A 14,836-nucleotide genomic window follows, 5' to 3' on the forward strand; every position below is an offset into this window, starting at 1 on the left:
CTATTTAAAATTTGTGATATCTTAGGATGGTTTGAAGATGGACCCTAAGAAAGTGAAAGCCATTTTTGAGTGGCATACACCAGAAAGCATTGGAGAGGTAAGATCATTTCATAGATTGGTTAGTTTTTACTGATAGTTTATTAGAAATTTTCATTCAATTTGTAACCCTATGACTAAGACCATAAGGGGAGATCAAAAGGAATTCAAATGGACCACCGAAGCAAAAAAAAAAATTGAGTTGTTGAAACAGAAAGTGACTGAGCAATATGTACTAGCTTTACCATATTTTAATAATGTATTTCAAGTGGATTGTGATACAAGTGGAACAACAATAGGAGTAGTTCTGAGCCAAGAAGGGAGAGCAACAACATATTTTAGTGAGAAATTGAATGATGACTGAAAGAGATATTCAGTGTATGATCAAGAAATTTATGCCATAATTCAAGCCTTGAAGAAATGGAGACACTACATGTTGCCTAAGGAGTTTGTGTTGTATACAGATCATCAAGCTTTTCAATATTTGGATAGTTAGAGTAAGTTGAATCAGAAACATATGAGATGGGTTAAGTTCTTGCAGAGTTACACCTTTGTGTTGAAGCATACAAGTTGGAAGTCTAACAAAGTTGTTGATTAATTGAGTAGGAGAAGGAATTTACTATCAAAGATGAGAGTGATAGTATAAGGTTTTTAAGATTTGAAGACCTTGTATGATGAAGACCCGGATTTTGTAGAACCTTGGAAAGAATGTAGAAAACTGGTTATGGTTGATAGGAGAAAATGGTTGGATTATTTCATTCAGGATGGGATGTTATTCAAGGGAGTTCAGTTATGCATACCTAAGAGTTCCATAAGAAAGAACCTAATAAAAGAGAAGCATAGTACAGGTTTAGCTGGACATTTTGGCATTGGTGAGTGAGCAGTACTTTTGGCCCTAGATTCGTAAGGATGTTAAGAGATATGTGTTGAGTTGTAGAGTTTGTCAAGTTGCAAAAGGTAGTAGTTAGAATGTGGGATTGTATAAACCTTTGATAGTACCGATAAGACCTTGGGAGGATATAAGCATGGAATTTTTACTTGGATTACCTAAGGCACTGAGAGGGAATAATTCTATATTTGTGGTAGTGGATATATTTTTAAAGATGTCTCATTTCATACCTTGTCAGAAGACATCAGATGCATTGCATGGAGTAGACCTATTTTTCAAGGAAGTGGTAAGATTGCATGGATTACTTAAGAACATAGTTTCAGATAGAGACACTAAGTTTTTTGGCTATTTTTGGAGAACACTTTGGAAGAAGATGAAGACTGATTTGAAGTTCAACTCTACTTTTCATCTAGAGACTGATGAACAGAGAAAAGTAGTTAATTGGAGTTTGGGAAACCTATTGAGATATTTAGTGGGAGATAAAACTAGAATTTGGGATTTGACCCTTGCATAAGTAGATTTTTCCTATAACAATTCAGTGAATAGAAGTACCGGAAAAATACCTTTTGAGATTGTTACTAGAGTGCATCATAGAGGAATAGAAGAATTGAGAGACATTAGTAGTGAAGACCGGAAGAGTTCAAAAGCAGGGGAATTTTCAAAACACATGGCATCATTGTATATTCAGGTTAGACAACATTTAGAAGACATGAATAACAAATATAAGGAGAAGGTAGATGAGAAGAGGAGACCTAAGAAATTTGAAGTTGGCGATGAAGTGATGGTATATTTGAGAAAAGAGAGATTTCAAGATGGAACTTATAATAAGTTCCAGATGAAAAAGTTCGGACCCTGTAAGATCTTGAGGAAGTTCAGTTTTGGAAATGCATATGAAGTAGAGCTACTAGATAGTAAGTATTTCACCTATATTCAACATTGTAGATCTTCATGAGTACCATGACCCAAAATTTAGTGAGGAAAGTGTTGCAGGCCTTGAGAAATGATTACCTCAGAAGGAACTAGATCAGATTGAAGAGATTTTGGACAATAGGATTAGGCGTAGTAACCGAAATAGTCAGTACAAAGAATATCTTGTGAAGTGGAAGAGAAGAGCAGCTGAATAATCATCTTAGATTTCTCAAGTAGAGGTAGACCACCTTGGTTTCCCTCTAACCCTAGCAGAGTGAGAGGCTCACTTTTTCATTAACCCTGGATGTCTGATGCAAGAGCATCCTAGTTCACAACAATCTTGCATCAACCAAAACCATTTTATTTTCTATTTTATTTTCTATTTGTAGTTTCAATTTTCCTTTCTGTATGTTCTAATTTTGGCTCACCAGATCCCATGGAGTTGGATTCTACTTGGAGACTCGATCATCTTTCTTTCTTTCAAACAACATCTCTTCTGGATCACTTTTTGGTAAGATATCACTACCAGTTTCCTTAACCGTTTCTTGTTACTAGTTGCTTGAGACCTATTCTGGTGATCTATCGGAAACCATTATGAAGCTTGCAGAGCCTTAGATATTCATTTTGATGTTTCTTGGCATGTGGTTGACCATCTACATTTCACCCTTTGTATTTTTGGAGTAATCTCTTGGCAGAGGCCAACCTTGTTCATGTTGCACATTAGGTCTTGTTCTTTGGGTTTTGATCCTTTTAGGCTAACTAGATCCTTTGGATCGATATATATATATATATTTGTAATCATGCTTTAAATGAAGGAAGGAGAGAATCAAGAAGTATTAGATAGATAGATTATGCCTAGAAGATAAATCTTTTTGATTCAAGGTTCCGGTGTGACCTATTCTATCAGACCTGTGTGCTGATATGTTGTAATCCAGCTGTTACCGGTTGGTTGTAACCAAAATTCATGCAATAAAAATATCTATTCTGCATTGCTTCCATCATAAATGTGTGTTTACATTGTGTTTACTCTTGCTGACCGGTTCAGACTAATCTCCTTGAGGTCCCTCCTTGCGGGTGACTGCTTCATCTTTTAACCAGAAATCAATAAAGGCAACTAACATCTGCTCAAAGCCATGACACAGATGTGAACAACAAATTTATAAACAAGAGGATACTAGAGTAAAAGGCACAAAGATCTTTTCCTAGATACCCACAACAAAGAGGAAAGAGATTAAATAATTTTCTTTCAGACATATGGATGAATAAGAAATCAAAGTCTCTACAACAAACATACACATAACTGGGATGCACAATAAATCATTATAAGAATAACTGGAATGAATCAGTGCCAAATTATAGTCAAAAGAAATATACACAAACATACAAATCTGAAATATATTTCTTCCTTTCTCATAATGCAAATAGAATTACTCAAAGATTATCTTATTCTTGAACAATAATTATGCCCAAAAACAAAAAATTGCATTCTTTTTTTCCGCTTTTACAATAGAAAATAAAAAATCTCTCCTTCCTGCAATGTAAGTTTCTAGCAAGAGAAAAAAAGAGACCCCCTAGCTTTTTCTTTTCATTACATATATATCGTCCTTCTTTTTCGAGGAGACTTTTAGTTAACATAACTGATTCTTGGAAAAGAATATTGATTACAAATTTATTTCTTTTTAACCTTTCACCTTCCTATGGAATTGTTTCTTTTCAATTGATTTAAAACATTTTTAAAATGTTTTAAATTGCTGCTCTCAAACTGAGTGATTTTTTTTTAATTTCTCTTACAACCACTTTTTATTAAATTCAGCACTGGTTAACTAGACATCCTGGAGCCATAAATTTTTTTGATCAATTATCATATTTAAAATTACAGATGGGTTGTTAACCATTTTTTGACAGCTTGCCAAATCAAGGTACTTCCTTTGTAAACTAACCTTTCCAACCATATTGTTGCATTGAGAAAATATTAAAATAATATATTATGTGAGATCGTATAGTCATGAAATTAAATCTAGGAACATTTAAGACCAAAATATTTGGTGGGTTGTCCTTAGATTAAAATAATCCATAACTTTTTTTTGGCTGCATTTTTGGACTGGTGAATATATGTGCATAATTGGACTGTCACAAACTGAATTGTTGAACCGTTGAACTATTGAATTGTTGAACTATTGAACCTTTTTATGTTGGTTCAAAGGTTCAACACAAAAAGTTCAAAATTACAGACTTCACCCACAATATGCTTCATTAATCACTTTGCCTTTACATTCTCATGCGCGTTGAACCTTTGATCCTTGAAGCTTTGAATTGTGGGGTTCATTCAAAAGGTTCAAAATTATAGACTTAGGTGAACATAAAGACTAAAGTCATGAGATTTTTCAATAAAAAAGTGACTTGGGAAGTGAAAACTTTTTTTTTTTTTTTAATTTCCAAATTCGAAAATCGGGGTAACAAGCCGTAAAGTGATTATAGTGTGGATGTAAATTTTATTGTGTTTATTATGGGTTTTTGAATGTTGTATATGTGATTGGGAAGAGTTTTGAACATGGTGGTGATTTAGGTTGGTTGGGGTGTAACTCAGATTTGAGACTCGACCCCTAGCTCAGGGCATGGGGGATTTACTTAGTGAACCTAGGTTATATCACTTGCATTCATGACATACTAAAGAACCCCCCTATTTTTTAAAAATATTGCCCTAAAATCCTTTCTTGTCACCCTCACCCAATACATAGTCCGAATTAAAAACCTCTCTATTTTCACCAGATATTGTATGTATCAATTTTCTCTTTAACATTTTTCATACCCTTTTATATTTCTATGTTATATTATGATAAAGAGTTGGCTGGGTTTTAAGAAAAACTCTAGATTTGGCAGAAGGTGCTAATATTAACTTAAGTTTCTATTTAAGTTGGCTTGGTTTATAGTTGGAGCCCTACACACATGTTAACCATTGAATATTGAAGGAAATATTGCTATATCCTTTTGATTGAAATTAACAAGTCATAGTATTGGTTTTTCAAACTTGTTAGGACTATTTAAAATTTGGCAAGATTTGGCTAAGTGCTTGTCCTGTTTTCCTTGTTTTTGCTTGTTCTAGGGTTGAATAACTTTTTTTAACCTAAGTGTCAAACAATTACACCTCATTCTGGGTTTGTTTCACATTTTGTTCTAATCATGCATTAACCTATTGAACTGGTTAGCCAATCCCTTAGGTATGACTTTGAGCCTATCATATTGTTTGTTCATCGACCCATTTGTGTTAGGATTTATGAAATTCACTAGTCATAATAGATCCATGGGCCTTTTGTTCAAAATTGTTCTTATTTTACCTAAGTCCTAGGTGAAACGACCCCATGACCCTTAATTAAGTCATGAAAAATACTCACATGAACAATTGTTCACTTAAGTTTCCCTGCACACCTGCACTATTTGACTCTAGTTAGATTATGGGTTATGGGATGGTGGGGTCATACCCCGCTACTCCACAAGGTGTATAATGTTAACAAAAGGTAGGTTTTGGGTTGGTTGGATAAGAAAAAAGCTTAAGGTAATGTTTCACCACCACCCCACTACTAAGAGAGTGCTTAAACATAAGTCATAGGATAGCAGGATCAAAGAGGCAAACCATCTAGTGATCAAGGGGTAGTAATCCCCGCCACTTAGTGTGGGTAAAACAACCTAGGTTTATACATCATGGTATGGTAGGTTTTTATTGAATTTATACTCCGTTACCCCACATAGGTTGACCAAAGATAAAAGAGACCATGGGATAGAGGGAAGCAAAGTAAATGGTAAAAGGCTCCCACAGCCTCGCAGGCCTTGAATTTAAATTAGAGGATGGACTACGAGCTAGCGGGGATAAACAAGTTAAAGGAAAATTTCCCCAGTTATCTTGGTGGAAGGAAATGTAAGGCATAATTGTTGTGCGGGCCCACGAGATATGATGTAGATGAAGAGAAACGTGAAGAGCAACCGTCTGATCGAGGATCAACGATGAAGTCTTAAAATTGATGTATTTACCACCTTTAAACACTCACATGAACTGAATTAATAGTGACTAAAGGATGCATGAATACATACCATAAATTTTAAATTTTAAAGAGCATTTTTCCATCTAGCTTTCGATGATTTTAGTGTAAGGAGCCACTAAGCGAGGAAGAGCGTTCTGCACTAGCAAAGTAGGGTTTCAAAGCACCAAAAAAGCAGTAATTTGATTCTATTACCTGATTTGTTTTTAGATAAATTATTTAGTAAGTGGGAATTAAGTAGAGTTTGAGTTGTTAAAACCCTACTCTAGTTTATTATAATGGCTCCAAAAAAGCAATCTACTATTTAGAAGATACCCGCTCAAGGTGAAATCTTGAAACCAAGAAGGAAGAAGTATTTTTCTTTTGAACAACCTATAGTTTCACCTTCACCTATTATAGAAAACCCTCTCCAATCTACAAAAAACCCTCCTTAATCTTCTCAAAATCTAGAAACTAAGATGAAAGCTAGGCGAGATGTTAGGGGGCTGCACTAGGACATGTGTGGCATTCAACTAGGGTCTAGCATGGAGGAAAGAAAAAGAAAGGTTTTCATTAAGTGATGCTTGGAGTGTAGGGATGTAATTATAGACAACAAAGGATGGGATATTTTTTGGTATTCCAATGGGAACAAGGATAAGGATTTGCTAGTGTCAAATACCTAGACATTGGATGTGAGAAAATTGATGGCCCTTAATGTATTCATTGAACAAAACTTAGATTACTGGCTAAGAGGTATCATGCATAAACATATGCAATAAGGACATCAAAAGGATTGGCTATGGCAGAGTTGAGCAGAGAAGCCATTATTGCTTATTTTGGTTTGAATAGGGAAGCTTTAAAACAGATTGACCTAGACAAGTTGGAAGAAGAGTACAAAGAGAGAAGACGGATCATGATAAGTGATGAGGTACCAAGATATAGGAAGAAAATGTTCAAAGTAGGAAGGTATGATGTTTCATCTTTGGATCAAGAATGATTTTATTTGGTGACCTTTGAGAACTATTTTGTAAAAACATACCATGCTTTGTGCCAAATATTAGGAAAAGATGCACACAAAGAAATAATTCCTATCAACTTAATGATGATGGCAATTAAGATACAAAACCCAAATGTTAATGTAGAATATGACTTTGCTACATACAATTATAGCTAGTTACACGAGGGGTTGCTAAGAATATAGGGTGATTTAATGATTGTGAATTGTAGGCATTATTCTTTATTGTGTCATCTCATTATTTTTCAAAATATAATAGTTTGGAGTCCCATCATGAGAATCACCATGAACTTGATAAGTAGGGTGACCCATGGACTATTCAGAGGTAGATACAGATTTGGGACTTGAGGTCCAAGTATTGTGATTATGTAACTTTTCATGACCATTTTGTGATTAATATTTTAGGATGGTGTGGTTTCTCATACCAAAGGTTCCCACCACTTGTCATGAAATTATTGAGGGATAAAGATTTGAAACCCACTGACAAGCTTGTGCTAGAAGATTCTTATACACATAATTTTGGGGATTGTTTTTATTATGCTGAGTACACAATGATTCAAGTGCATGGTTTCCATCAAGCACCTCATAGGTTTCCTAGAATTGTCCCTCCTAGACTTACATTTATGGAGTTTATGTGGCAAGATGAAACATAAAAGGGTAAAACCAAAGAAAAAAGGAACATACTTGCCATTTTTCACAAGGTTTTGTGATTTTGTAATTGGTTGTGATATGTTAGAGATAGTACAAGAGTTCATGAAAGACATTTACCATTTGAAAAGTGGTAAAGTGAGGGACTATGAGGTAGAGGGTTACATAAACTATATGAGAAAAGTAAGAATGAAAAGGAAGGCCTACTTCCATCAGGTATTTTCTAAAGAGGATATTATTAGGAACTATTCAAGTATTGGTGAACATTTGAATAGAAGAAAGAAATGGATTATTTTGTTGAGATTGGAAAATGAAAGAAGCTGGGACCCAAGATTTCTAGGAATTTATGAAGAGATAGGCAACAAGGTTTAAAGAATGGATCTTATGATTGATAACTTTGAGTTACTCTATGGTCAATTACTTTCCAATTCACCTTTGATAGAAGAGAGACTTGGGCCACTAGTAAGGGAGGCAAATGTTGACAAAGGAAAAATAATTGCAAAGGAAGGTGGTCAAGTATCACAACCCCCACCTAAAAGGCCTAGAATTAAGCCTCAATCTATTGTGCTAAAATAAGAAGTGGGTGGGAAGGAAGGAAGAAAATCAAAATACATATAAATTGAGATACTAAGAACCATATTTAAGTAGGAACTTGACCCACAATCGCTTCCCTTCCAAGGTGATGATAAAGAGGAAAAAGGACAACAATAAGAAGATAGGATAACACTGGCAAATGTTATTATTATTGAGCAAGTGGAAGATGAATGTATGATTGAAACAATGCATTTCATTATTGTTGATGATTTTATTAAGTCTCCTGAGGTCAAAAGATTTTGGCTAAAAATTAAATTAAAGGGGTCTTTAGAGAAGGAGGTTTTAAACATCAATCTTCATGATACTGACATAACTCCTAAAGAAGCGAGGAAAATGGTGAAAGAAAGTGGAATGCTTTTAACTCCAAATTAGGACTTTGAGGAGGTTTTATTACTACATTGCATTAGAAAACAAGAGGATCCCATGTTTATTGCAGAATTTGATATAGTTAGAGGATTAAGGGGAAGTGAATATCACCCCAAACTCAAAGAATTGTCATAGTGGACAAAGGAACCAAGGACTAATAAGCCAAAGTTTCTTCATGGTGTTGAAGAAATGGTGGGAAATGTAGTTATAATAACCTTGAAGGATACATTTGTATTAGAGGCTTCCACTATCTCACTACATGTTGCAAGATTTCTCAAGTCGCAACAAAGGATTAATAAAATAAAATGGATGATTTGATGAAAAGGCATGTCAGTTTAAATGAGACATATAATAAGGCTTATATGGAGAATATGATATTGAACAAAGCCTTGGGAATAATTGAGAAGCCTCCTACTCCTGAAGGCACTATGGAAATTTATCACCCTCCAATAATGATGGGGTGAATCTTCTACATATGAAGTAAGGATATTGAGGGATAGGCTTAATCAATATGAAGACAAATTAGATGCCATGGATGAAGCATTACTCCATGCTAGAATAATTGCAAAGAAAAAGGCTATAGATGTCATGATAAACACTCTAAATTTAATGCTTTGAAAGATACTAGGAAAGATTGAAGAAGTCCACAAAGGATATAATGCTCTCATGTAGGTAGAGAAGCAATGGAAACAAGTGATAACTATATTGAAACCACTTTTTGAAAGGTGGCAACCCAACATTCACATATTCAATACTCTAGTTTTGGCAAAACAATATGTACCAACAACTCCTCATCAAATACAACCTAGTGGCAAGATGACCACTCTACTAGTTGAGGAGTTTCCTTTTATCAAAATAAAGGAACAATCAGTAAAGAGAAAATTGTAATTCTTTTAGTCCTTGATACACTAGACCATCCTTGAGATACACAACAATGATGGAAATTTGAAGGAATTTTAAGACTAGAGAAACAAGTTTGAAATGTGTGTACCATCAATTATTTCCATTGTGGATGATGGAAGTAAGTTGCAGATGGGTGTCTTTAATGGCACCCTGGATAAAATCACAGAGGTGAATGTAGGATAGAACAAATTCATCAATGTCACAAGAGCCATCCTTGATGATATAATCATGAAGATCCCTGCCAAAGTACAACAATTCCAAGAATTCTAGTAGCTTGATGAATTAATAGTTATGGAGTGACATAAAAAATACTATACACGCAAAGCATAAAGAGAAAGACACCATGCAAGGAGGGATAGAATATATTTTAGATACAATAAATATATATGTATATATTCATACCTTGTCAAATCATATAGATAACGGGTACTCCACATAGATTTGAAGCAATTGGTTGTTTATAGAATGTAGATTCTTTAGTCAAATAAATTTTAGTGCCTTCGTGAAATCTTATTTCTATTTTTTTCATGTTTCCTTATTCTTTAGTTTATAAACTTTTGACCTCAACACCAGCCACACCATCAACAACTTTTGTCTTCAAATGAAGAAGTCTAGAAATATGTCACATCTACATGCTACATCAACAAGCCCATGTTCTGACAAATTTTATTAAAATTCTTGTTTAAGTGAATAATATTTTGACACATATGCAATTTGGCCCGAAGCTTGTTTTTCTCCCTTATTTTCTATAAAAGGGAATTCAAGGCCACTCACAAAGGGTTTTGGAATGTCAAGCTTTTGTATTTGGGCGAGTAGAATAGAATGCTTTTAGTTTGAGTAATAGAATACTATTAATTGCAAGAACTAAGTAATTTTCATGAATGTATCAACCATTTTATATGAATTAATAGAAATTATTCCAAATTGTCTCCCATTTTGTGTTCTTTGTTTTTAGTTGGCAAAAGTTATAGTTCATATTAATTTGAAATTAGAAGTTATATAGCCAAAGAATACAATGGTGGTTGATAAGTAGAATTTGGAGTGATTTTCAATCTTATATTCATGTAGGCATGAGTGTATTAGGCATGAATGGTTGAGTTATGACATGAATGCAAAATGATTTAAGTTGTTTCTATTTTAACTATGTTACCCTGAATTAGGCACCAATCTCTAACTTGAGAGAACCTATAACTTCATTACACATTCATAGAAAAACATGAAGACAAATCCTAGCCATACTTGTTAACTAGATTCATATGAGATAGATAAACTCAAATAAGAGACAATATGAAACAAGTAGCTTAGATGAGAGTAAAAATTAAAGACAAAAGATCCATGAGGAAACTTCTGCAATATATCAATTTATTTATTATTATGTAAAGTTTAAATAGGATACAAATTAATGGTGCAACATAGGGCTAGAGAAACTCACATCTACCTTTAACAGTTAACACCAACAATCAACTTGTAATGGGACAACCTGAGTGGTGTCATTCAAGTTCACATAGAATATTTCCTTGATTTTAAATACATGCAAATATAAAGTCTATAGAGTATGCACCACTGACTTTAGTGCAACATCATTAATAGTATTAAGAAAGGAAAGTTGTGGGCCATAAGTTGTCCATCTTCCATGGTGCCAAGTTTTTTGCTTGATGACCTTCTAGCACCTTTAGATTTGATATGGAAACCCCATTGACATCATGAATAACACATGAGTTTTCCTCAACCCATGTACTTGCACATTTAGATCACCATTGAGACCCAAATTTTTATTGAAATTTCTTTTACAAAATATCTTATCTTTTCTCCAGTTTCATTTTACTACAAAATTTGAATGGTTAGTGAAAGAAACTTACACCAAGAATTAGGTAGCAACAAATTGGTTGAGTTATCTCAAAAATTCACCATCTAGACTATTCATTACACCTAAATGATGAATAATGATGAACAGTAACTACTCAACAGATACTGAGAGAGGGGGATGAATCAGTATGGACAAAAACTTCCTTAAATCACTTTGACTATAAAGACTGCACTAACTGGTAAATAGGATCACCGATCTAAATCAGAGCACTATTGGTAAAACATAGTGACACTATGAAACACATAAACTGGTAACACTTAGATTTTCACACAGCCTAATATCTTATTTCCACTTCACCCATATGCATAAGCAAGTAATACATCATCAGAAATATAATGACCACTAGATCAGCATGCTTTACCACTTGACAAAAAACACTAAGACATCACATGAAAAAGCATCACACATAACACATTGATTTTTCACGTGGAAACCCAACCGGGAAAAACCACTGTGGGGATGAATACCCACAAGTTGTTCTTTGAACTCTTCTGAATTCTGCTCTGTTAGGAGCCTAGTCTCCTTAAGGACTTTACAATAGGTTCTACTAGGAACGGATCCTCCTAGGGATCACTTAGTTAAGGGATGGCTAAATACTTTGTTAAAGGTTAGAACCCTGTTAAAGGTTACCTCACAGGAGGATTTCAAGAACTCAATGATTTTCAGTCACCCTGTTAAAGGATTTACACAAAGCTTGTTAAAGCTACCCGATAAAGGGATTTTCCAACTGCTGAAATGGTTAGAAGTCAACAGGTAATACACCGATCTGATAATAGAACTCAATACCAATGCAGATCCACTTTAGTTCCTTTTCTTTTGCAATCACACTATGTAGGTATCAACACACTTCTCTAGTCTAGCAAGAATCAAGTATCTCTTCACTTGGATACACACATAACATTTTCCAACAACTTCACAATGCAAATCATCATCAACCTTATAGACAATAGATAGGTCGATGGCATAAATCCTAAACCCTAAACATTTAGGTTATCAATACAGTTGGTCCAATCCTAACCGTTCAATCACATTGCATAGTGTAGAATGATCTTGAATAAATCTCAAGACATTCTCCATTGTTCATTCTTTGCCACTTCTGGAAGGTGATAACCCATCACGCGCTCTCCACTATTTACTGAGACTTTGCACATTCCCGAGGTAGATAGGATCAATCTTCTTCATGCAAGATCCTCAAGGAAATCCTTCATGCACACAAGGTTGATATGGCAACATGATCTAATCTTCATTTCAATGCTAACCCATTATAGGATGTCGTCGTTTGAATCACACAGACTTGAAATGCATCAACCAGAAATCCTAAAGCTGAGACTACCAACCGGTAGTCATATCAAATGAAACCCTGATACCAGTTCACATTACAACATACTGTTACTACTTATTAAGTTGCCTTTAGTTTTATATCCAAATTCATTCTATATACTCTAGTCAGTTACCTCTACTGAGTATCATTTCAGCAGTTGGAAAATCATTCAACAGGTAATACTCATTCTATATACTCTAGTCAGTTACCTCTACTGAAATGGTTAGAAGTCAACAGGTAATACTCTAGTCAGTTACCTCTACTGAGTAGTATTCACAGAGCCCAGTATACACCAAGCTGACTACTGAGTATCATTCCATGTCTACCAAGTAGCAACAATGATACACCGAGTAAAACATTTTACCAAATTCATTGAACCTAGACACACATGTGGAAACATGTTACAAGATCGAGGAACATAGAACCGTTATCACATTGGAAATTGCACTTAAGCATTGTGTATGATTTTCAGGTCATCTAACTAATGAAATGTTTTGTATGGTTATTCATTCAATAAATCATGTTTGTAAGATCGAAGCAATGAATCAGATCACTGACATAAGAGATCTATTTATACAACATGGATTGAGATTAGATATATACATGTAGTGTGAAAGAGAGAGAGATATAGAGGTGTATGAAGAAAGACATGTGTAATACATAAGAAAGCACTAAGTGTGATGACTATTACAGAGACACAGAGGTCACCGAGAAGGATTTCAGAGAACAGTCAAAGAATAGAGTAAATAGAAGGGTTTAACAAGTTACTTTATGGATTACCGAGGTATGCTATAAGCAAGGCAATCTTATTATGAGCACATAGAATCTACTATAACATTCTAGATGTAAAGTTGCAGATATTTGTAATGATTTATTGTAATATTTTGAAGTTGTAAGAGAAACCTTTAACAGGGTAAAAGACTCTAACAAAGTCTATAAATTGTAAAGCCTTTAACCAGGTACAACATTTAGAATAAGTGTTGTAAAATCCTTTAGCAAGGTAGATCTAAATATCTTAATACTCCTAATAGGGTAAGCTATCAAAAATAGCTGAACATGTAGCTCTAACCGAGCACTCTTTATTATTGCAGTAGTGAAGTTGTGGGTGCCATCCCCACCATAGTTTTTCTCTCTAACCAAGAGTTTATGCGTAACCAAAATATATGTGTTATGGAGTGAATCATGTATGATTGTTATCTATTTGTTTTATCTTTATGTTATGTTGCAACAGTTTTTGGTTTATGCATAACAGTAAAGATATTATTGTTGAAAGGTTTTGAAGTATTGATTCACCCCTCCCCTCTCAATACATTAGCTTTCCATATTGGGCCTAACACATACCGGCTCACCATTTCACATATAACAGTTCACATCATCATACCGGTTCACTTCATACCATCATACCAATTCTCTTACTAGTTTTTTTTCTTTAATATACCAGTTCATACTTCAACATATTGACATCAATGACAACATACAATATCATCATGTCATCAGACATTGCACATATGCCAACAATCTCCCCCTTTGGCATTGATGGCAATATACAAAGATATATCTTCGCTTCACATCTTCTCCCCAATACTGTAGATATCTTCTTCACTTCACATCTTCACCCCCTTTGACAACAATACTAATGTGGAGGCACAAACATCTATGATCCACTATGCTACTCCCCCTGAGGAGTAGCATCCTTCAACACACCAATCCTGAAATGATTTGACAATGCAATACTTGACTGATGTGGAGCACATATGTTTAGTTCACCTCTTGAAGGGGCAACACCCCTAATTCACCTCCTAAGTAGGTAAATGTATCCATCGATAGAGGCTTGGTGAATATGTCTGCTAACTACTCCTTACTAGAAACATGTTCCAATACAACCTCTTTGTTCTGAACTTTCTCCCTCAAGAAATTATACTTGATTTTGAAGTGCTTTGTTCTAGCATGCAATACCAGGTTCTTGGAAATATTAATTGAACTTGTGTTATCACAAAATATGCTCACTAGTTCAGATACAGGGACTTTGAAACTACTTAGTACATGCTTCATCCAAATTGTCTGAGTGCAGTTCATAAATGCTTCTACATATTCTACTTTTGTTGTAGACTAAGAGATACAACTCTGCTTCTTACTCATCCATGAGACTAGTCTACCACCAAGAAAGAATGCACCATTGGTTGTGCTCTTCCGATCATCCACATTACCAGCCCAATCAACATCTGTAAAAACTTTGAGGTTGAAATCATTACTATATGGATACCACAATCCATAG

This window comes from Cryptomeria japonica, chromosome 1 (assembly GCF_030272615.1).
Source record: "Cryptomeria japonica chromosome 1, Sugi_1.0, whole genome shotgun sequence".
Lineage (NCBI taxonomy): Eukaryota > Viridiplantae > Streptophyta > Pinopsida > Cupressales > Cupressaceae > Cryptomeria > Cryptomeria japonica.